Here is a 21,811-nt window from a genome sequence, read left to right as displayed (position 1 = left end):
GTGCCCCAGAACCCAAGAGATAATCTGTGGTGGGTGAGTACTGCTCCGGTGTCTTGGGGCACTCAGTTCTGTCTGTAAGGAGTAGTTGCTATGAAGCAGGCCTCTGAGCTGGTGGAGCGTGCGCCCACCTGCTAGTCTGCAGGAGCTGAATTTCCAATCACTCTGTGTTCCGTTTGGGCCCAGATCTGTGATGGGTGGCTGTACTCACCTGTTTGCAATTTGCAGTCTGCTAGACTTTCCCTAGGTGACCCCAGCAGCACGGTTTCTTCCTTCTCTGTGGGGTCCTCTCCGGACAGGGGTTCCCAGTCCCTGTTGTACTGGGGCGCGCAGCTTGTCTGTACTGCTGAGCTGAGCGCAAAGCTCTCCGTGCACGGCAGGAGCTCGACTGTGATGGCGGCAGAGACCGTCCGGGGAAAGACTGGGTGACCTGCGATCAGACCCGCAACCCTGCTTCCCCGTGGGGTTCCCACACGACTGGGACTCCCAGTCTCATGTACCCTTGTGCCCACAGATCAGTCTGGGAAAGTGACTGGGACACGCCTGCTTGCGGCTCCAGCCTGGATACCCAAAGCCTGCGTTACCTGGGATTTCTTCCAGGTTCTGGCTGGGTAGTCGTAAGAGGACCCAACCGATTCCCACGCTGTGGGAGCCTCCCCTCACCTGGGAAACATGATTGATGTAGTTTCAGGGCCCTGAGTTCAGTCTCCTGGTCTCTGCACGGAGAGTGCTGTCCTGCTTCTCAGATGCGCTGTTCTCCCGGCGCCGCCATCTTGGCTCCCCCTAAAAATATTTTAAATGAAGGATACATTTCCAGTATTGTAAATATCATGCTTTCTGTTGTACATGTGTGTGTATATTTTAGATAGCATTGACCTACAATGATGTGCATGTGAATTTCACTTGAGAAGAGTGGGCTTTGATGGATCCTTCCCAGAGGAATCTCTACAAAGATGCAATGCTGGAGACCTACAGGAACCTCACTGCTATTGGTAGGACAGTGAATTTTTTTTTACCTTTTAAAATATGCGGAAAACTCTTTATTCATTATTGAAGTGCTTCTGCAATTTCTCTTGAGGATGAGCAAGAATGAGGTGAATGGTTCTTTCATTGACCATAGAGCACGACTTAAATTTTGTCTTATTTCCGATAATGAATCATACATATTGTGTTATTGTATTTTAGGCTACAATTGGGAAAGTCATAATATAGAAGAGCATTTTCAAAATTCTAGAAGACATGCAAGGTAATTTTTATGAATGAATATCGTTCTGAGAAAATTTTAATATGTTCTGGAAATTTGAAAGAGAAGGGAGAGTGTAAATGAACTGTTTTAAGTGTTTTAATTGATGATGTCTAACTTGTTACTAAACCATGTACCTCCATGTTAGGTATTTGATGTGTGCTTGCAAGGCACTCCTCTAAGAAAGAATGCAAGGAAATCATACTTACACAAGATCAATGTTTAAATTGTTTACTCATTAGCGCTATGAGGTAAAAGTGAAATTTGTTTCGTCTCCTACAACTCAGATATGTGTGAATGCATCATGAAATCATGTTATTTATTATTATTCTTTAATAGTGATATAATCATGTATCACAATGTATACAAGTCATTATAACATATGTATATTGAAAGAAACAATGTACCACCCAGAACAACTAAAAGGTATAGTAGTCCCCATTTTGAGTGGATGTTTAAAAATTGATACCTATTATACTTTATATGGGCTATTTAGAGCTGCCAGCAGTACAGATAAGGACACAGAGGCTTTTTAATATTTTAAAGCTTAGGCAATTTAACTGGGCAGATTCTGAACCCTTTTTTTCCCTAATACAAACCTAGCACAGTGTCCGGATGCATGGCCAGCTCTACTTCTTTGTTCATGGTCATGTCCATCTGTTAACCTCACTGTCATGCTGGTGAGTAGCCTATCATTTGCTTTCTTCCCAGCAACCCTCTCTCACTCAGAAGTTCTGTCCTCCATTTTGTGCAGTGCTATCACTTGTTAGCTCTTTATTATTTCCAATAGATAAGTAAGGAAGGACAAATGTTTACAAAATATATGACAGGTGATCAGCCATAGAACCAACAATAATATGATTTCGTCAGTACTTAGCTGGTTGCTGGCTCATCAATCAGCATTCACCTGTACTGGCACATTTTCCCAGAATATACACTAACATCATTTACCTGGCTATTCACCTTCATTAGGAATTCTCACAAAATCACACTGCAAAAAATATAAGTTTTAGGAATATACAAATTATTCTTTTTCTAACAATCATCTTTACATATTTAGTTTGGCACACAGTATAGGGAAAGTTATTAATCCAGTTAGTGTGTTAAAGCTCTGAGGTATTCTAGTTTTCTATAAATATGTGGTAAAACATCCTATAGAAGAAAGTATATGATAAATGTGTGCCAGGTAAAAAAATATTTTTACCATCACAGGTATTTTCAAATATGCAAAACAACCCGTACAGAAGAACATCATAAATATAGAAATAATGATGAAAACTCAAAATGTAATTCTTCTTTACCTTTAATTCAAATTGCAAAATTAAGTCATGTGTCAAAAACATCCATTAGTGTAATGAATGTGGAAAAGTTGTCATATGTGCCAATTATCTTTGCAGGTATGAAAACAATCATTGTGCAGACAAACTCCCTGAAGATACTCAATATGAAGTCTTTGCACATCACAGTAGTCCCCACACATGTAAAAGTATGCATACTGGTGCAGATCACTATGAATGTAGACTATATAGCAATGCCTTTGCACATAAAAGTCATCTCCTAAGACATAAAAGGATACATAGAGGAGAGAAACATCATGAATGTAACCGATGTGGTAAAGCCTTTCTACGTAACAGTCATCTCCTAACACATAAAACAACTCACACTGGAGAGAAACTTTATGAGTGTAATGAATGTGGTAAAGCCTTTGCATGTAACAGTCATCTCCTGCTACATAGAAGAACTCACAGTGGAAAGAAACCTTATGAATGTAACCAATGTGGTAAAGCCTTTGAACGTAACAGTAGTCTTCTAGTACATAAAAGAACTCACACTGGAGAGAAACCTTATGAATGCATCCAATGTGGTAAAGCCTTTGCACAGAACAGTAGTCTTCTAGTACATAAAAGAACTCACACTGGAGAGAAACCTTATGAATGTAACCAATGTGGTAAAGCCTTTGCATGTAACACTGGTCTCCTAGTACATAAAAGAACTCACAATGGAGAGAAACCTTATGAATGTAACCAATGTGGTAAAGCCTTTGCACGTAACTGTAGTCTTCTAGTACATAAAAGAACTCACACTGGAGAGAAACCTTATGAGTGTAATGAATGTGGTAAAGCCTTTGCATGTAACAGTCATCTCCTGCTACATAGAAGAACTCACAGTGGAGAGAAACCTTATGAATGTAACCAATGTAGTAAAGCCTTTGCATGTAACAGTAACCTTCTAGTACATAAAAGAACTCACACTGGAGAGAAACCTTATGAATGTAACCAATGTGGTAAAGCCTTTGCATCGAACAGTCATCTCCTAAGACATAAAAGAACTCACACTGGAGAGAAACCTTATGAGTGTAATGAATGTGGTAAAGCCTTTCCATGTAACAGTCATCTCCTGCTACATAGAAGAACTGACAGTGGAGAGAAACCTTATGAATGTAACCAATGTGGTAAAGCCTTTGCAGATAACAGTGTTCTCCGAAGACATAAAAGTTCATGTTGCAGAAAATCCTTATGAATATAACTGATGTCATGAAGTCTTTTCATGTAAGACTTATCTTGAACAAGAACACTTATTGGAGTGAAACCCTATGAATATAACCAATGAGTGAAAAAGTTTGCATGCCATAATAATCTCCATGTACATAGAAGAAGCACACTGGATAGAAACTTTATGAATGCAACCAATGTGATAAAGCATTTTGATATAATAGTAATCTCCTATGACATAAAGAAAGCACACTGGAGAGAAGCCTTATGAATGTAACTAAGGTGATAAAGCCATTGCATGTAACAGTAGTCTCCTAATACAAAAAAGAGCTCACACTGGAGAGAACTCTTATGGATGTAATCAATGTGTGAAAGCCTTTGCATGTAACAGTCATCTCCTAATACATAAAAGACCTCACCCTTGAGAGAAACCTTAATAATGTAATCTATGTGGTAAAGCCTTTTCACAAAACAGTCATCTCCTAATAAAATTTTGCTCTTCACAATTATCTTCAATGTCATGAAAGAATTCATACTGGAACAAAAGACTATGAGTGTATTTACATGGTGAAGCTACTCCACATTTGTATAATCTTCGTCATCAGGAAAGAATTCATACAGAGAGAAAATTTATGAATGTGTTAAAATGGGAGACCTTTGCACATATCTATATTCTACATCATCATAAACGTTTCAAAATGGAGAGAAAAATCTGAGAATATAATGAATATGGTAAGGCTTTTGTGTTCTTCTGTCCACTGAATCCATTATAACTCAAACAGATCAATACCGATAAAAAAATATTGTCATCCAGTTTGATGAAGGACACATAATGTTTAACTGTGATGCCTACCCATCCAATGAGCCAGAAAGTTACAGAGGTTCTGAGCTTGAAAATCATAAACATCTTTAGAGTTTTACAACTGAATTATTTCCATTAGTCATGGTTTAGGGATATGGGATTTGTTTATGTCTTAGAGGAAGTCACCTGATGCAAAATGTAGGTTTAACAGTCAAAACAATCATATCCATTTGTTCTTTTGTGGTTAGGAAAAGGTATTGTGTTTTAATAAAGAGAATTTGTGGTTTGGGTCAGTCATTATGTTAGGGGACCAGAAATCATGGTATGGAACAGTCATTTTGGGCAACAAAAGTTAAGTAATTAAAGCCGGTCAGCTATTGAGAAGTCTACAGCTTTCCTAGGGACTATGAACTTGAACTTATGTTCACCCGATATATCAATGAATGCTGGTAACTAAAAGGAAATACTTAGGACAAATTGCTTTTACATGTTCCCACATACAATTTGCTTTTACAAGTATTGCATATCAAAGTCATCTTCAAGTATACAAACGGTCAGATAGTAGAGAGAAACCTTATACATGTCTTCAATGTGATAAAGCCTCTTCTTAATACAGTTATCTCCAAATATATAAAAGAAAACACACTGCAGGGAAACCCTCTGAATAAGCAATGTGGTAAATCCTTTTCATAGGGTTTTCCTTGAAATCATGAGAAAAAGTCATGCTGCAGAGAAAAACCATGAATATAGTCAGTATGATAAAGTTTTCTGCTTCATGCTACCATTATATAAGAGTAAAAGCTTTACTCTGTGGGCTACATCTTAAAGCCTTTGCATATCACAGTAGCCTTTGAGAACCTAAAAGAACTCATTCTGTAGAACATCTATTAGAATAAAAGATTTGTAAAGGTCTTTGACCCACCAACTTGCATTCAATTACACTAGATTAGTTTGGAGGAAAATTCTAAGAAGTGTCAACGATGTATGCATGTGTTTGTGACATCCATCCTTATTTTGTTTCCAATTGAAATCTCATGGACCAAAGGCATATGGATTGAAACAGTAAGATAATCCATTTTTATTTCACAATTCACTTCAATTACATGAAATAAATCATCCAGTTGTAAAATTTATGTGTGCATATTAGTGCATTTTCTATGACCAAACACAATGTCTATGGCAACTTCCAAATGTGTTTACTTTGCCTTATGATATGGGAGAGGATATGGGATCACTTTAAATTGGGCAAAACAAATGTCATACATGGCAGCTAAAGTAGGAAGCTTGGAGCTCACAACCTCCACCTGCAGCATGAAACAGAGAGTGGGAACTACAGATGGTATGCAGCTGAAAACTATCAAGCCCACCCCAAGTAACATACTTTCTCTAGCAGGGATACATTTTTTTAAACATTCACAAAATGATACCACCAACTGAAAAGGATTCATTTCTCTGATTTCAAACCTACATGTTTGATTTCTGTTACATGAAGGAATTCATGATGAAGATATTTGTAGATAAGCCTGTAGTTCCCTCAACACCTGAGTTCAGTAATGAATGCTTATACAAGTAAAACATGAGTATATTTAAGAATTTGTTCTAATTTCTCTTACGTGATAACAGTTTGTCTTTGTCTGTTCATGTGCCTGTCCACTTTACTTTCCATATAGACCAGACCCACTGATTTTCTCATAACAAAAAGTATAGAAAGTTGTCAAAAACCTGACCTAGGTCCTGGGAATGAACTTGTCTTAACTGCAAAACCATGTATCCAGTACTGTAAATATCTTAAATATTAATATATCATCTTGATGTCAGGAAGTAGAAAAGCATTCGTAGAAGAGAGCAATCTTATTTATGCAAAAGTGTTTATTACTTTGGACATAATAAATGTATTCATTTCCAAGAAACGAAACTATTTTGAATCTGTTTTTATCAGAGCCTCAGAAGAAGTAATTATTTACCATGTTCACTTCATTATAATGGAGGAGATCACCAATTGTGGTTGTGGTCTGAATTTTGAAACATTGGAGTAGGTATTAAATTTGCTGTGTATGTAGCAAATCCATTCACAGAAGTTTATTAGGTTGTTCTGATATTCCTTCTGTGGTGGCTGTTCATGTTCTAATGCATTTCCACTTGGTTATAGGTATTTTTCTGCTGCAATGCATAGAATGGAATCCACATCCTCTATGTGGCGCATTGCTCATTTATATCAGACAGTGTGAGATCATAGTTTTCAAGAAAGGGTCTATGAGAACTTGTACTTTTTTATGTTTTCACAAATTCATTTAAGATGTTTGTTTTTAAGCCTTGCTTGGATATAAATAATTAATTGATGCTTAATAGTATGTGTGTACGTATGTATGTATATATTGTTTGAAGATTCATGCTTCTACATGTTCCCATATTTACTATATGGCACATCATCTTGAAGTATTGCCTTCTTAGAGATTTATCTAGAAGTGAAAGTTAATGTAACAGCAACAAGATTTATTTCAAAAAGACATGATATGTGTGTGATGGACTATTCATTCTTAGGCTATGACAGATATACGAAGAGTGTGGGATCTATTTTCGTCATGGTTCTATGATCTTCAAGGTATGTGGTCTCTTTTGCATACCACAAACACTCCCCACTAAGCTCATTGAGACTCATAAAACTTACTTGAAAAATTATATCAGTACAATATTGTCTTCTATTCTGATTATGAATATATTGTCATCTGAGGATGGAAGAAAAAGAAATTATTTGAATAATAAATTCTACTTGCAAATGAAAATTATACACTCCTGTCTTCTTTTGGAATGTGTTAGTTCCTTCTTAGGAGTAAAGACTTATTCTTAAGAATTTCTCAAAACTGCAAGTGAAGGTCAGAGAATTGTCTCAGTGGGTAAATTTAGTTATTGCTAAGCCTGATGATTTGAGCTCAATCCCTGAGTAGTTCATATCAGTGCTATAGATTTTTCTAATGTTTCTATAGTTGGGCTGCTGTATATGCAAAATCACACACTAGCATATACGTAAATGTATTTTCAGGCTAAATAAGGGCCAGTGTGGTCACTGGCCAAAAGACTCATTGTGTTCCATGTCAAGAACTTATATATGGGATGTAGATAATAAATAGCAATAAGTTGTACTCTATCACATATACACAATAACATGTATGTTTACACAAACACACTCCAGCACTTTTTAATTCATTTTTATTTTTATTGATTACAGTTTATTCACTTTGTATCCCTGCTATAGACCCTTCCTCATCCCCTCCCAATCCTACCCTCTCTCCCTCTTCTTCTCCTATGCCCCTCCCCCAGTCCACTGGATAGGGGAGGTACTTCTCTCCTTCCATCTGAACCTAGTATATCAGGTTTCATGGGGACTGTCTTCATTGTCTTCCTCTGTGGACTGGTAAGGCTGTTCCCCCTGCAGGCAGAGGTGATCAAAGAGCCAGGCCCTGAGTTTATGTCAGAGACAGTCCTTGTTCCCATTACTAGGGTACCCTCTTGGACACTAAGCTGCAATGGGCTAAATCTGTCGGGTATTACATTATCTCCATTTGTGGTTCTTGTTTGGATTATGAGTCTCCAAATATCCCTGTGTACAGAGTTTTTCATTCTATTTCTCTCCTCATGGAGCTCCTGTCCCCTCTAGGTCTTTCTATCTCCACCTTCTTTCATTAGATTACCTATACTGTGCCCAAAGGTTGGTTATGAGTCTCAGCATATGTTTTGATACTCTGCTGGATAGAGTCTTTCAGAGGCCCTCTGTGGTAGTTTCCTGTCCAGTTCCCTGTTTTCTCTGTCTTCTGATGTCCATCCCGTTTGCCTTTCTGAACGAAGATTGAGCATCTTACCCAGGGTCCTCCTTCTTGATTAGCTTCTTTAGCTGTACAGATTTTAGTATTATATACCTTATATCCAGTTATAAATGATCAAATTAACAAAGCAATGGAGCCACTTATAGATGACAGAAATTATTTGTAGAATTTGAAGACTTATTGTTGTTCTTGAAAAGGAAAATGGTTCCTCTGTACATCTTATTTTATCCTTTAATTTATTGATTCAAGGATAGACGACTTAAAAATCATAGCTTGGCTCAGAAGTGCATCCTTGTCACCCTAAACCTAGGATTCAGTGGCAGGCTGATCTCTCTGAGACTGAGGCCAGATTGTTCCACAGACTGTATTCTCAGTTTTTTTTTTTTGTTTGTTTTTGAGACACAATTTTCTTGTGTAGCTTTGATTGTTCTGGACTCACTTTGTAGACCCAGCCATCCTCAAAATTACATAAATCTGTCTGCCTCTTCCTCCTTGAGTGCTGGGATTATAGGTGTGTTCCACCATGCCCAACTCCACGGACACTTCTAAAACAGGCCTGGCTATGTAGGAATATCATGTATCAAAATGATTTCAAAATGCAAACTATCTTTCAAGTAATAGATTTTTTTCCTGAGGGATAGTGTACACAGCGATGTTAGAAGTTTTCTGAAATTGGGCTCTCTGTCCTTTCTGTGAGTGAGAGCTGTAGCATTGTAATATCCCTCTCATAGATCAGATATTATTACCAGATGTCATTGCTCCCTGAGAAATCTACTTTTATGGCCTCATTTACTTCATTTTCAGCTAAGAACTGTGGTCAAAAGTAAACATTCCAGAGGCATTTCTGTCCATAATTTTAAAATTTTTACATCTATTTCTGCCAAGAAATGCCAAGAGTGCCTTTTTATCTCTTATTTTTACATTATTTTCACATTCAGAATAGGACTTAATTTAGAATGTCTCTGAGTAGACAAACCCACATTTGAACTTATCCATATGCCATAAGTTAAATTCCGGTGCTTGCTTTCTTGAAGCAAACCGTTGCTTTGGAAAGGACTCTTATGCTCTTCTTGCCTGTGCCAGGAAAATCTCTTTCTCAGGTCTTGTGTCTTTGCTGGTGTAAAAAAAAACACCAAAACACAGGCTCTAAGAGCTACAATCAATAAATGGGACTTCATGAAACTGAAAAGCTTCTGTAAAGCAAAGGATACTGTCTACAGATAGGGAAAGGATGTTCACTAACTCTATATCTGACAGAGGGCCAATATCCAGAATATATAGAGAACTCAAGAAGTTAAAGAGCAATAAATCAAATAATCCAAATAAAAAAGGGGGGGTACAAAGGTAAACAGAGAATTCTCAATAGAGGAATGGCAGAGAAACACTTAAATGCTCAATGCCCTTAATCATCAGGGAAATGCAAATCAAAACAACCCTCAGATTTCACCTTACACCCATCAGAAGAGCTAAGATCTAAAGCTCAAGTGACAATACATGATGAAGAGGATATTGAGAAAGAGGAACCCTCCTGCACTCCTGGTGGGAATGTAAACTTGTACATCACATTGGAAATCAATCTGGCACTTTCTCAGACAATTAGGAATACTGCTTCCTCAAGATTCAGCTATACCACTGCTAAGCATATATCCAAAAGATGCTCAAGTATACAACAAAGACATTTGTCCAACCATGCTTGTAACAGCTTTATTACCTTTATTTGTAATAGTTAGAAGTTGGAAACAACCCAGATGCCCCTCAACTGAGGAGTGGATTAAAAAATTGTGGTACATCTACATAATGGAATATTACTCAGCAACAACAACAACAAAAACAACAACAACAAAAAAACCCAAGGAAATCATGAAAATTGCAGGCAAATGGTGGGAACTGGAAAATATCACCCTGAGTGAGGTATCTCAGCAGCAGAAAGACACACAGGGTGTATAGTCAATCATAAGTGGAAACTAGATATACAATATAGGATAAACATACTAAAATCTGTACAACTAAAGAAACTTATGAAGGAGGAGGACTCTAGCTAAGATGCTGAATCCACCTTCAGAAAGACAAAGAGGATGGACATCAGAAGAGGGAGAAAACAGGGAACATGATAGGAGCCTGCCACAGAGGGAATCTGAAAGGCTCTACCCTGCAGGGTATCATAGAAGATGCTGAGACTTGTAGCCAAATTTCAGGCAGAGTGCAGAGCACTTCATGAAAGAAGTAGGAAATAATAAGACCTGGAGAGGTCAGGTTCTCCACAAGGGGAACAAGAGAACTAAAAAAATCTGGGCACAGGGGTCTTTTCTGAGATTGATACTCCAACCAAGGACCATTGATGGAGATAAACTAGAAACCTGCACAGATGTTGCCCATGGCAGTTCAGTGTCCAAGTGGGTTCCATTGTAATGGGAACTGTGACTGTCTCTGACATGAACTGATTGGCCTGCTCTCTGATCACCTCCCCCTGAGGGGGAAGCAACCCTACCAGACCACAGAGGAAGACAGTGAAGCTATTCCTGATGAGCCCTGATAGACAATGATCAGGGGAAGGGAGAGGAGGACCTCCCCTATCAGTGGACTTGGGGAGGCACGTGTGTGGAGAAGGAGGAGGGAGAATGGGATTGGGAGAGGAGGAGGGAGGGGGCATGGAGGGATTCAATGTGAATAAAGTGTAATGAGTAAAAATTAAGATTAAAAATGGAAAGAAAATAAAAGACACAGAAGCCAGATTTATAAGCTCTCATTGGTCAAATGACAAAACAATTTAAACATCAAAATGATACGTATATCTATGTCCTCCCAAAATTCCTATGTTGAAGTCCTAAGACCCAAAGTAACGGAGCTGCATGAGATCTTTGGGAAGTACCCAGGTCTGGGAGGTGAAGCCCTTATAAATAGGTTCATAACCTTATTGAAGAGATCCTATAACATTGAGTTTAAAGTGAGAACAGGACTAGATAAGCATGCCCCCAACTAGACCTCATAATTTAACTTTAGACTTTCCAGAGTTCACAACTCTGAAAAGTAAAGCCTTTGTTTATAAATCATTTGTCACTTAGCCGCAGCAGACTAAAACAAACAGTAACAGTCCAGTCCACTACAGAAGGCACATAAATCATGAATCCATATTGATGTAAGTGTATGGCAAATGCATTAACATTCTGATGAGGACCAAGACACAGAGTGTCAAGGCATTCATGGGGGTGCAAGGTATTAACTGTGTAGTAGAAAATCCTGGAAAACACTGATTACAAGTAATCAAAGTCAAAATATGTACCACCTGATAGGACACAATGTGTTATACTTTTGTGATACCCTTGTCCCAGTTTATGTATTGATCTATGAGAACACAAAGAGCTTAGAGAGAGTCTATAAAAATAACTAACCTGGGATATTAGCCATATAGCACAAAATAACCATGGTACAGCCCACAGACCTAAATAAACTAGGTAACATGGAGGGTAGAAGAGAGGATACTTGAATCCCACTAAGAAGGGGACAGACATGGGAAGTGGAGTGAGAGAGGAGGTGGGTGGGAGAGGGGGGTGAAGAGAGGAACAGGAGGGGGGATCATGTGTGGGTAAAGTGGAGATGGGGGAGGAAGAGGGCTAAGAAAGAAGGGAAATTGGTGTTGAGGCATCTCTGAGATAAGATGAAGACCTGGAATTTTGGAGGTGCCTGGGAAGATATGAGGTTGACCCTGGCTGAGACTCCTAGCAGCAGGGATATTGAAACTGAAGTAGACACATCCTGTAGCCAGAGGAGGGAGGGGGACACCAACCATCTCACAAATCCCTCGACCCAAATTTGTCATCTACAAGATATTCAGGAATAAAAGATGGAACAGAGATTAAGGAAATGACCAACCAGTGACTGGCACAACTTGAGACCCAACCCATAGAAAAGACTCAACTTCTGACACTATTAATAATACTCTGCTATGCTTGTAGACAGGACACTAGCATAACTATCATCTGAGAGGCTTCATCCAATGGATAATGGAAACAGTTGCAGAGACCCACAGCCAAACAAACATTAGGCAGAATTTGGAGAGTCCTGTGGAAGAGTTAAAGGAAAGATTTAGGGAGCTGGGAGGGGGTAGTACACCACAATACTTACATAGCCAGCTCACCTGGGACCATGGGGACTCATAGAGACTGAAGAACCAATAAGAGTACATGCCTGGACTAGTCCTAGGATCCCTCCACATATGAAATTGATGGGCTGTTTGTCCTCAAGTGGGTCCCCTAACAACTAGAGCAGGGGCTGTCTCTGACTTGGGCTCCTATCTCTGTTGCTTCCCTCTGGATCCCATTTTCCTTGCAGGGCTGCCTTGTCTTGCCTCAGTGAAAGAGGAGGTACTTAATACTGATGTAACTTGATGTGCCAGGGTGGGTTGGTTGGGGGCTATCTGGGGAATATGGGTGAGTGTGATGATGGCAGGACTGGGAGGAGAGGAGGGAGTGGGGTTGTGAGATGTAAAATGAACAAATAAATAAATTAATAAATAAATAAATTAATTAATATAACTGACCCACAGTCATCACAAGTGACAGGATTATGAAAAAGATGACAGAACTATTCCATATTGAAAGAGACTAAAAAGATAAGGAAACAATGCAACACTTAAATGTACCCACTTCCTCGACAATTATGTGAGTAATAACATAGTCAACACAACCCAAATTAAATGTAATACTGTGTCAGTGTGAATTACCAAATTTGATAACTGAACTGTCATTATGTAAGACAAAGTTCTTGTTTGTATAAAATCAACACTAAACCATTCTGAGTGACAGGGCATAAGGTCAGCAGCTTCCTTTCAAAATGTGCAAAGTAAAACAACAATTAACTGTACATACTTGGAACTATCTTCAAGTTTGTTATTGTTTCAAAATTGTTGTGGGGAAGTTGTGTGTGGTCTTTAACTCCAGCACTTGGGAGGCAGAGGAAGGCAGATCTCTGTAAGTTCAAGGCCAGCCTGCTCTACATAGGGAAGCCCAGGACAACCAGGTCTCTGTAGAGAGAATTTGTGTCAAAAAAACAAACTAAATAAAATTGTTGTGAGGAGAAGTACAATGTAACTGAAAACTGAACAAGATTAAAAACAAAGCTGATTCTCCACACTGGCAGTCTGGGTAAGACTATGTCTGTAAGAGACTGAAAAGTGAAATGACATGACATTTTGGAGCAGCAAGAAGATTCTCTAAATACAGCCCACAGTCTTCTTTTGTTATTGTGTATGTGTGTGGGGGGAGTGTTCATGATGTGGGTAAAGGATGAATATCAGTGAACATATGGGAAGGTCAGATGACAACTCTGTGCAATCATTTTTTCCTTCCACCTTTTCAGGAATTCAGGGATCAAACTCAGGTTTCCAGGCTTGCCCATCAAGCCATCCTACCGACCTGCAAGTGATTCTCTTAAATGACCTCAATTAGATAATAGTGAGAAAAAAATGTGAAGGGTCCCTGCTCTTAAACAATTTCTTAGGGATGAATAAATAATAAAAAAGAGATGAGTAGAACATTAGTACACTAGTGCTACTAACGACTAACAATCATCCAAACACAACCAAGCACCTCCTGAGACAAGGGGCTGCAGGGCTGGTAGCTAAAATTCCTTGCAAGTGTAAAACTGGAATAAACCTGAAATAAAAGAGCTTTCCCAGCTCTACAGTAACCTTGTTATTATATCCTGATTATCTACACATAGCAACCCAAAGAAATACAAATAGGAAAATAAGCCCGCATGAACCCTGTAAACTCCTGGTTGTACAAGTCCATCAAAGTATAAAAAGCAGTGTATCTGCCAAACTGTTCCTTATGAAGAATACTCTGATGAATAAAGAGAACAATTAAATCACGTGAAATCTAAATGAGAGAGAGCACCTGCAGTGGCTGTCTTTACTTAAGAAGAGTCATTTCATTCTGGAATGCTGGCACATACGTCCTGAAACAATATTCCTAGAAATGTGCACGGATCCTGTAGCCTTTTTAAGTACATTTTTAAGGCATTCATTCGACTGGGATGTCCAAGCTCCCCCACTCTACCCGCCCTAGGGCAGGCAGGAGGCAGCACCGGACTCTGCACTTCCATTCCTGGAGGACTGGCCCCAGCATCACTCTTCCTCAGGATGCAGAGCGCAAGGGTATCATAGAAACTCCACAGAGTGTACTCCCGCCCTCCCAACCCTGGCAGCAAGAGGGCGCGGTCCCAGGTACCAGCATCCTCCATAAAAGCTCTTGGCAGAACTCTGACAGACTCTCCCGACCCGCCCAGCCCTCCAGCCCCCAGCTGCACAGCCCTGCCTTGCCTCGCAACTGCCGTCTAGCGCGTCCCTCACACACATCGCCTGCTCCGCGATGGCCAACAGGCTCCTCCACCTTGGGACCCAACCCTCTCTCCTCTCAGCCTCCCAGCCGCGATGCCAGGCCCAGCACCGCCTAGCCCACTGGATGGCTGCTGGGGGCGGAGGCAGAGCCAAGAAGCAGAGCGGGGGAGGAGCCTGTAGGCGGAGGCGGAGCCCGAGGGGCGGAGGCGGAGCCAGGGGGGGCAGGGGATGAGCCCGGCGGAGGAGGGAGACGGAGCCCGTGGTAGCAGAGGCGGAGCCTAGCGGAGGGGGGGCGGAGCCCGGGAACGAAAGCGAACTCGGGGTAGAGACAGGGAGAGGCCCGGACGCGGAGGGAGGCGGAGCCCTGTGAGGTGAAGGCGGAGCCCGGCGGATGAGGGAAGCGGAGTTTGGGAGAGCAGAGGCGGAGCCTAGTGTGTGCAGAGGCTGAGCCTGGGGCGGAGGCGGAGCCCGAGGGGACGGAGGCGGAGCCCGGGTCAGGCGGAGGCGGAGCCCGGGACGGCGCCTGCCCCACACCCTTACCTGGCTTCTCCTGGTCTCAGCCTTCCACGATGAAGTAGTCCACTAGCCAAGCCACGACCGCCGCCATCGTGCCCGGGAAGCGGGTTCCAGTCGCCAACCCTCGCCGCCGCCGCCGCCGCCGCCGCCGCCGCCGCCGCAACCCAAAGGGATTTTCCTTTTACCTTTGGTGGCTGTTGCCATAGCAATGGCGCTTACGTCACGCTTGACAATGGAGGCGCGCACTGCGCCTGCGCTGGGCCTCGCGCAAGCCCCTCCCCCGCCCCATCTGCGAGGGCTCGGCCTTCGGGTTCCCCCGAGGCGGCTTGGACCCTGGCTCAGGAAGTGGGCGGCTGCTCCGAGGGGGAGCTCTTAGAGGCCGCCCTCTGCCTCAACGCCCCCCTCCCCTATTCTTTATTTTCCTCTATCAGGGGTCTTTCCTTCCGCCTTCTCTCTCCCTTTTGCAGTGGGGGGAGAAGGGCATGGAGGGTCGTGAGGTCACTGGAAAGCTTGCTCTTCTCTGCTGCCTGCTTGCCACTGGCCGCGCAGCAAAGATTCTCCCGCCCTCTGCTGGAAGCTTTTATTTTGCACCACCGAGGCTTTCTGGCTGAATGTTTTCTGTTTATGTTGTGCAGATTGGGATTTTAGAAACATGCCACCGAGCTGGCGGGGGAGGAAAAGACTTGCGCAATCTTCAGAGACACCTATGGTTTCTGGGATTCCTGGGCTGGGAGCGTTCACCTTGGGCTTTCCTCTGAGTGCCCAAGAGAGTTGGGTTCCACCTAAAACAGGGCATCCCAGGGATCCTCCTGAAATGGTCCTGTCGCTTCCCAGGGAGCCCTGCTCACCTGAATTTCACTGCTTTTTTGTTTCAAAGCTCTGGTAGCTGAAACAGGTATTAACTTCCAAGTTGCTCTATTGCAAAAGTGCAATCAGATAAATTCATGGGGCTCTTTGTCCAGTCTAGAGATTATCCTAGTCGATTGAGTTTATTTTTTATTTCTTTTTTTATTTTTTTTTTAATTTTCATTAGTTACAATTTATTCACTTTGTATCCCCCCTGTAGCTCCCTCCCTCCTCCTCTCCCAATCCCACTCACCCTCTCCCTTCTCCACCCATGCCCCTCTGCCAGTCCACTGATAGGGGTGGTTTTCCTCCCCTTCATTCTGATCCTAGTCTATCAGGTCTCATAAGGACTGGCTGCACTGTCTTCCTCTGTGGCCTGGTAAGGCTGCTCCCTAAAGGGGAGGTGATCAAAGAGCAGGGCAGTCAGTTCATGTCAGAGACATGCAAAATCCATACACATAAAATAAACAATCTTTTTATACTTGGAATAAATGTATATATCATAAAAGTAAATATACACTCCAGTGGCATTTAATATATCTCACCATTGGACAACGAATACAGCTGTCTTTTTTGTTTCAAACCATTTTCATCACCCACCCAAAATCCATTAAATATACACTACCATTTCTCTCTCTAGGCCCTGGCAATAACCACTCACTTTCTGATTCTATGGGTTTGCCTGTTTCCTATAACTTGAATTAATCTTGTCTGGAATATTGTTTCCTAGGTTTTGGGTTTTTGCTTTTGGGTTGGTTGGTTGGTTGATATTTAAGTGAGGGTTTCTCTGTGTAGCCTTGGATGTCCTGGAACTTTCTTTGTAGACAAAGCTGGCCTTGAACTCACAGAGATCTGCCTACCTCAGCCCCCTGAGTGCTGGGATTAAATGTGTGAGCCATCACACCACCACCTGGCTTTTTTCCTAGTTTTATCCATGCTCTATCATTAGTGCTGCCTTGTACTATATCAGAGCATCAGTACTGCATTCTTCCTTACTGTTGAATAACCCTCTTCTCTATGTACAAATCAGGCCTTGCTTATCCACTGGTGATTTAGAGCATAGAGCATTGTTTCTGTCTAGCACCATGACCATGTATAGAAAATATGTGAGTGGAGCTAAAGAGATATCTCAGTGGTTAAGAGTACTGGTTGCTCTTTCAGAGGTCCTGAGTTCAATTCCCAGCACCCACATGGTAGCTCATAACCATCTGTACTGGGATTTGATGCCCTCTTCTGGCATGCAAGTGTACATACAGATAGAGCACTCACATACATAAAATGAATAAATCTTAAAAGAAAAAAAAAGTGACTGAGTACCAGTTTGCAATTCTCTTGGTATATCCTTAAGAGTAGCACTAATGGACAGTAGTAAATTACATATGGTAATGATTTTACCTACCAACACTGAACAAGAATTCTAACTTATTTCTATCTTTATATCTTTGTCAACAGTTGTTTCCTTGGTTGTTTTTTTAAAATATTATAGATATCTTAAGAGGTATAGATTACTTTTTGTTTGTTTGTTTGGGGTTTTGTTGTTTTGCTTTACTTTTTTAGCTTGTTTAAAAAAAAGGGGGGGTTTTCTCTGTGTAGCCCTGGCTGTCCTAAAACTCACTCTGTAGACCAGGCTGGCCTCATACTCAGAGATCTATCTGCCTTGTACTCCTGAGTGAGTGCTGGGATTAAGAGTGTGCCACCACTGCCTGTCCCAATAAGTGTGAATTATTAACTTATGCTGTTGCTCTTAAGACAGGGTCTCACTAGAGACCCAACTAACCTGTGACCTAGTTTACTCTTGTACTCTGGATCCTCCAGCCTAATTTTCACCCCCAATACTGAGGTTAACAGCATGGAATTAACCACCAGGCCTAGCTGAGTAGATGTCTTACTGTCCTCCTGATTTATATTTCTTTAATGACTCATGGTGTTCAGCATATATTCCTCTGTATGACTGCCATTTCTAAATCTTCCTTGAAGAAATATCTATTCTAGTCCTCTGCCTAACTACACCTTTACCACACCCTGCTGAGGTGTCTAACCTTTGGCTTCCCCCGTGCTAGGCAAGCTCTGTTCTACTGAGCCATACCCCTAGCCCAGCCCTGTTTGTTTTTGTTGTGTTTGTTATTCTAAAAACTAGACTTCTGTCAAATATAAACTCTGCAGACTTTCTTTCTGTAGACTGTCATGTTATCTTCTTGATATTACCCTTTGGTTCAAAAAAGTATTTTACTTTGATGAAGTCCAAAGTTTTATTGGTTTTCTATGATTTTTGTGTCATATTTAAAAATTAATTATTGAATTTAACATCATGAAAGTTCACTACTATGTAACCTTTGCACACTTATAGCTCTTATATTTTGGCCTTTGATCCATTTTGGGTTGACTTTGTAATGATAGGGTTCTCATTTTACCTTTTTTTAAAAGATCTATGTTTATTTTGTGTGTGTATAACTCTTTGTGTGTACATATGTATATGTGTGCATGTGATGACCAAAAGAGAGTGTCAGAGACCCCAGATCTAGAGGGAGAGACAACTGTGAGCATCCAGCATGGATGCTAGGAACTGAACTTAGTTCTTTGGATGAGAATCAAGTTCTCTTAACCACTAAGCCATCTCCCCAGCCCCCATTTACTCTTTAAATGCATATTGTTTAAATTCTCTTTGAAAATATTGACATTAACCTGAGGTAATCATTGTTCATCCTACTAATACTAAACTACATTCCCAACTTGCAAGTTTATTTTAATTTTTTCTTTTTTTTTATCGAAGTTGTTTCCCAAACCTAGAATTGAGCACTACCTTCTTGACTATGTTTATTCTATTAAGGTCTTAGATAGACTAGTGGACATTTAAATGGCTGTTTTGTAAATGAAGTTTTCCCATGAAATAAGGTAAAGGCCTAAAAGTACTGTGTGTTTCTATCTATGCATGAACACATTAACATCCACTGAAGATACACTTTGGTTTCTCACCTAACAACTGCCAGGCTGCTGAAACTAATAAGCCTGGACAGGACAGCCTGATTGATGAGGCTGGTTAAAGGCCATTCCACCCCCTAAGATAACTACCATCATCTTTCACTAACAAGGGAGAGAACAATCCAAGTCTAGATTTGTTTTGCTGAGGGCTGGGAGCCTCAAGTGATGAAGCTATGCAAGAGAGAAGACAGCCTTTCTTGCCTTACAAGACAAGATGAAGCTGATTCCTAGTGTGGGGGGGATTTCTCCGCCTGATACTCCCCGTGTGGACTGTGGTGGGGTAAGTGGTTTCACTGTACAGGCATTGCCAATGCTTGCTGTGGTTAGCCACTACAGTTTAGGCAGGCAGTCTGAGAGTTGGATTTGATCATATTTCCTGCAGCCACAACCAGGGCTCCTTCAGATTTCTTCTCCCAACCCATAACTTAGGAGACTGAGAGATGTGGAAATTTCCCTGATGACTGCCATATCTCAAAACACGAAGTTGCCTAAGCAAAAATCTCAATGACTGCTACCCTCGATACTGGCCTTTCACTCAGGCCTACATTTGTCTTTCAGTCCTGTTGCTCCTACTTCCCACATGTCCATTTCACACTCACATCATTGCCATTTCCCATCTTGATAGTTTATAATACCTTCCTTACCCTTTTCCCTCTTCATTGGTTCCATGTGTGTAAAAAAAATGGCTTTTTATATGTAAAACTTATTTTTTAAAATCAGGTTTTACTTATCTCAGGCTAGCCTCAAAAATTCCAAGCACATTAAGATGATGTTGAACTTCTGATGCCCCTGACTGCACCTCCTTATTGGGATTACAGGTGTGTACAAAACACGAGGTTTCATGGATGCAAGGCAAGCACTTTACCAACTGAGTTATGTTCCAAATCCTTATATAGAAAACCTAAAGACAAAAAGCAAGATATTGACCCAGTCTTAAAATTAAGTCTGTAAGCCTGGAGCAGTGGCACACACCTGTGAGCCCACACTCAGAGAAGCTGAGGCAGGTGGGTCGCACTGAGTTCAGGGCCAGCCTGGTCTACACAGAAAAGCCCTATTTTGAGAAAAAAAAAGTTAGTGTACCAAGCACACATTTTCAGTTTGAACTATGTTTGGAGTGCAGGAAAGAGAAATCCAGAGATGGCTGACAGACTGTGTCTTAGGCCATTGTGTCTTGACATTTTTTTCGAAGTATCTGGGACTGCAGTGGTCACAGTGCTACTGAGAGGCTTTGCAGGCTGTTCTTATATAGATTGAATATTTGGTACACAGGCCTTGGCTACATAATTTGCAGAGTCCAGTGCAAAACAAAAGTGTAGGATCCCTTGTTCAAAAGTTAAAGATTTCAAAAGCTTTAGCAGAGCATTAGAACAAAGGTGGGCTCCTCTGAGTGCAGATCCCTAGTACCTGAACAGGGTGTGTTTCCACAAAGCTGACTCTGTTGGTGCAGTCTGTGTGCATGCTGGAGTAGAGAGGGGGGGTGGTTGCTGGGAATTGAGCTCAGGACCTTTAGAAAAGTAGCTAGTGTTTTTAACCTCTGAGCCATCTCTTCGGCCCATTTTTTTTCTTTTTTTTTGATTTTGATTTTTATGTCTATGAGTTCTCTACATGCATATACACCTGCATGCCAGAAGAGGGCATCAGATCCCTGTATAGGTGGTTGTGAACCACAATGTGGTTGCCAGGAATTGAACTCAGGTCCTCTGGAAGGACAACCAGTTCTATTAGCCTCCAAGTCATCTCTCCAGCCCCAATATTCTGCTTTGGTTGTTTGGTATTTTGGAGATAACAATGAAACCTAGAACCACGTTGTGCATGCTTAGCACATGATTTACCACTGAGCTACATACCCCAGCCTCAAAACAATCTCTAGTTGTTCTAGTCTTGTCATTATTGTTGAGATGATCTCACTACATAGCCCAAGTTCACCATCCTTCTGCCCCAACCTCCTAAGAGTCAGGATTACAGAAGTGTACCATTACACCCAACACTCAAAACTATTGTTTCTAAAGTGTGTGTGTGTGTGTGTGTGTGTGTGTGCATATTTTCAGCTTTTAGGAACTTTATTTTCCTTCCACCTTTTCTGTTTGCACAGTTTTCTGCAGAGGAGCTCAGGACCACTCAGGGGTGGCTCCAACCCAATCAGTGGCCTATGCTGTGGGAGCTGTTCACCAGTCCTTAGTGTCTGGCTGGACACTCCAGTCTTCAGTAGGGAACTTCTGCATGGGTACAGAGGGCACCTGCATACCCTCAGACCAGTCTGCCACCTTGGGATGAGCGACAGTGAACTCAGGAGCTGGCACAGTCCATTCACCCTGGAATTCCTCCTTGGTCATGGCCTTCTCAGCAGCAGCCTGCTATTCTTTCTCAGTCTCCTCTGGGTATATGTAGAAGTAAAGACCAAGCATAACCTCCCATGACTGCTCATAGGAGATAGTGCCATGCATGAAGAGTACTTCCTCGGCCAGCATCCACCACTGAGTGAACTTCCTTGTTACGTGGATGGCAATGTCCACATAATGCAGAGAATCTGTCTTGCACTGAGCAATGGTAGGCAGGTTCACCTAAGCAGCCTCTGGGAAGGGCTGGTTTCAGCCCTGAGATCAGTTACCATTAGAAGTTATGGCTCCCTGAAGCTGCTTGCATCTGGTTAGTGAAGATCCCAGGTGTGAAGGGGGCAACAATTGGAGTGGCTACAGTGGCAGTGGCAAACTTCAGCACAGCTTGTTCACCAGTGTTCCTGGAGGTGATGACACTGACATCAGCAAGGTTCTCAATGGC

This window comes from Meriones unguiculatus (assembly GCF_030254825.1).
Source record: "Meriones unguiculatus strain TT.TT164.6M chromosome 13 unlocalized genomic scaffold, Bangor_MerUng_6.1 Chr13_unordered_Scaffold_58, whole genome shotgun sequence".
NCBI lineage: Eukaryota > Metazoa > Chordata > Mammalia > Rodentia > Muridae > Meriones > Meriones unguiculatus.
The sequence above is the reverse complement of the archived record's forward strand: the minus strand, read 5'-3'. Positions refer to the sequence as shown.